A 4,043-nucleotide genomic window follows, 5' to 3' on the forward strand; every position below is an offset into this window, starting at 1 on the left:
GAGAGTACCAAGACAGCCAAGGCTACACAGAGAAACCATGTCTTGAAAAGAAGAGGAAGAGGAAGGAGGGGAAGAGGAGGAGGAGGAAGAGTAAGAAGAGAAGGAGGAGGGCGGCACAACTATGTAAAACTTGGAATGGAATCCAAGGCATGACACTGTGTTAGGGAAATGACAACCCTGACCACACACTCAGTCCCTCCCTGGGGGACGACTCTAGGTGGTGGAGTTGGGGGTCTCCCTCAAAACAAACCAGCAAATCGCACCCTCGATGGTGTGCTGCAGTCACTGGCCTGAGGATCCTGGCTCAGACAGCAGTGTGGACAGTCAGATCACAATGCACAAGCTGCATAACCTGCAGCACACGGGGGAAACTGAGTAGGGGCAGTCGGTGTGTGGCTGGCTCCATCTGTGGAGCCAGGTCCCCACATCCCCACCCACCACCCACAGAACAAGCTTTTGAGTGTCACTCATCACAGCTGTGGATACCTAATGGTTGCAGTGAGGGCCAGGGCCACCTGAGCTGAAACAGACCAGGTGGTTGTGGCCCAAGAGCTCTGTGGTTTGACTCTTTAGAGGGATCAAGGCTTTGTGTTCTGATCCAGGTGATGGCAGCAAGTTTGGGGAATCCCTGAAAAGCCAGCACTGCTTAAATGGCCAGCTTTTATCTTGCAGGAACATTTGAATTTGCTTTTCAAGTCACTTAAATGGTTCACCCCTTTTTCTACTGTACTGTTGTTGGTTCCTGGAGATTCACAGGCAGTTTGCATACTTTGGATAATTATCCTTCATTATCTGCATCATGCAGAACACAGTTGTGGTGTTTACGGAAACAGGGTCTCACTATGTAGTCAGGCTAGCCTCATATTTATGGCTATCTTCCTGCCTCAGTCTCCCAAGTGCTGGGAAGACAGATTCCCACTACCACTGTCTTACACTTCTCCCTCTTTCCCTCATATATATTAATTTGGGTAGTGGCCATGTGGCCCTGGCTGGTCTGGAACTCACAGATCCTTTGGCCTCTTCCCCCAAGTGCTGGGACGGGTATGCCACCATGCTGGGCCTTTTAATTAAACAATTACACTTACTTGTGTGTGTGTGTGTGTGAGCATCTGTATGACTGTGTCTGTGTGTGTGCGCACATGGAAGTCAGAGGACACCTCATGGGATGGAATAATTCAGGTTGTCAGGCTTTGTTGTGAAGCACTTTTCCTCACTAAGTCCGCTCAATGCCTCCACTCATATATTATCATGATTATTGTTAGAGGGGGTGGGGAACAGCTTCATGTAGCCCAGGCTGGCCTCAAACTTGTGATGTAGCCAATAATGGACAGCACCTCTAGGTTCTGAGGCTGGTTCAGTCCAAACCTCGCCAGACCCTGGGGCCTCCAGAGACCTTAGGTATGCATGTGTGTGTGTGTGTGTGTGTGTGGGTGAGTTGGGAGGGAGGGTGAGGACCCCACACTAGCCATCACTGAGGTCTCAGGGCCTAGGGCAGTGGGGACCACTTGCCATAGTGTGGCTCTTGGTCACCACCTGGTGGCAATTTGGGGCAGAAGCAGTAGGTCTGAAAACCAGGGGCTGCCCCAATAGGGGCATAGGCCAGTGTGGTCTCTCCCTTCTACTTGTATATTTGATACTGGGGGTGAGGGTATGGTTTTCTTGTCACACAATCCCAGCCCACATCTGTTTTTTGAGGAAGGGTTTCCCTCTGGAGTCTAGGTCTAGACTTGGGGGTGTAGATCCTGAGATCTGAGGCTGCCCAGGGAGCTCACTTTTCCCTCATCACTGGGTCCCTGACCCTGGCAAGGCAGCACCAGAGAGAAGACATTGGAATCCCTTCAGTGTCTCCCTTCCAGGGCTGAAGACTGCTGTGGGTCAAAATATATTGTATGAAAAAGTGAAGTTTCAGCCAGGCGGCACATGTCTTTAACCCCAGCACTCAGGGGGCAGAGGCAGGAGGATATCTGAGAGTTCCCAGACACTGAGAAACTTTGTTTCAATTAAAAAGGATAGTAACTTGCGGCAGGGGCCATGGTCAGGATAATAACTTGAGGCAGGGGCCATGGTCAGGGGTGGAGCACCACCTGAGGAGCTGGGGTGTGGTCAGGGTAAAATGACAGACAGATGCCCAGCTTGAAGAGGATGTAGGTCAATTCCATAAAGAACTGTGTGGATAGAGTGTGCAGCAAGCTCAAGAGGCAAGTCTCTGAATACTTGTTCCAAACCACGTGGTATTATTAGTATGTGGCCAGAGGACCTTGCCTGCCTCACCGGCAACACGGACTGAGTCATGCGACTAGCTATCTGGGGGGTGACCAGACTGAGCGACTTCAGTGTTAACTGATTCTATCATCCCTGAGGGCTGTGACACACCTGTCTGTGTCACTAGCCACAAAGTGTTTTCTTTTGTCCCGGAACTTGGCAATGTAGTCCAGGCCAGCGTTAAACTCCTGTGTATGCCACCATGCCTAGTGATCAGTGATCAGATGTCTTACAAGTGTCACACATAGGGAAAATGTACCCTCTGCTTCAAAATAGCACATCATAACCCTGCACCTGAGGGGCAGGCGACAGGGATGGGGGTAGACAGGGCTTACAGGAGCCCAGCACTTCTGCCTCTCAGCATGTTTTAAGCACTTGCTGCATAAGAGGCACTGTAGGCCTTTTGTGCAGTGTAATAACAAGTCTTCCAGCAAGCAGGACAGATGTAGTGTGGCACATGCTGTAGGAGGCCCCTTAGCTTTTTCAGGACAAGGCTTGGATGCAGGAAGCTCATTCTCAAGTTGGGTGGCCATGCCCACCATCCATCTCCTAAAGATCTCACCTATCTCAGCAAAACAAAACTATGTCCACATTCCAGCACCCACAATGCCACTTTCTTGCTATGGCTGAGGACTGAAAGAATGTTCTGGCAGCAGGCCCTGCAGTGTCTCCAGTGTCTTGCCCATGACACTTGAGCATTGTGTCCTTGAGGTCTGATTGATGACCTATCTGGCTGAGACAGAGTCTCCAGGCATAGTTCAGGCTGGTCTGAACAGGTCTTGCCTCAGCCTCCCTGGTGGTGCTGGAACACACTGCCTAGAGCTGGAATGGCTGACATGTTCAGCAGCTCCCAGTGCAACAAAGAGCACATCCCACCTGCCTCCTCACTCTCTAATAAAGCTGAGTCAAGACTAGCCCTGCCATTCCAGGGGACCAAATAAAGCTTTGGGGACAGACATTGTCAGGCCAAGGCCAGATGGCAAAATGGGTTCTGGCAGGTTGAGGGACACAGAGGCAGGCTTGGTGCCACCCAGAATTGGACAGATGGGATCTTGGCCTCAGAGACAGCCCAAGGCAGGCTGGACACCTCACTATGGCTCAGAGAACCCAGGACTTCAGTCAGCTTGTGGTGGGGTCAACCGCTCAGGGAAACCCAATCTGAGCCTCAGTCAGAATACAGGAATTTCTCAATCCTGTGCCATAGCCAAAGGGTTTGCATGCTCTCACCCTAAGTCCATGCTCAGAGGGTGGGAATGGATGTTGAAGTGGATGGTCCTGGAGCCAGAGTCTGGCTGACACTTCCTGACCAGGTACCTAGTGCCTGCCACCATCAGATTGTAGCTTTTCAAGACCTCTAGGGAAAGCCAGCTCAGGCTTCTGCACCACATAAAGACTAGGAGAGGTGGCTGGTGTCTCTGCAGCTGCCCCCATTCCCCAGCCAAGCCTTTCCCCATCACATCCCTATCCTTCAAACATTTTTTGGTGACTGCCACTACAGTTCTCAGGACTGTAGGTTAGCTACTACACTTTTCCAGCAATGGTTGACACAGAAAACTCCCAGCAGCCCAGAAGTGGCTCTGCAATGGGAACTTGTCACCCCACCCTCACAGCTAGAGTCAGGTCTGCAACAGAAACCCCTCTGGCTTAGATTCCAATTCTGCCACATCTGAGCTGTGGGGCAGAAGACCTAGACCCTGAGCATAGGCCATGTGCAGGGATACAGCTGCAGCCACAGGGGCTGGGCGGGGAAATGCCTGACAAGAGAAACCTTGTCTTACAAA

This window comes from Phodopus roborovskii, unplaced genomic scaffold (assembly GCF_943737965.1).
Source record: "Phodopus roborovskii unplaced genomic scaffold, PHOROB, whole genome shotgun sequence".
NCBI classification, from domain to species: domain Eukaryota; kingdom Metazoa; phylum Chordata; class Mammalia; order Rodentia; family Cricetidae; genus Phodopus; species Phodopus roborovskii.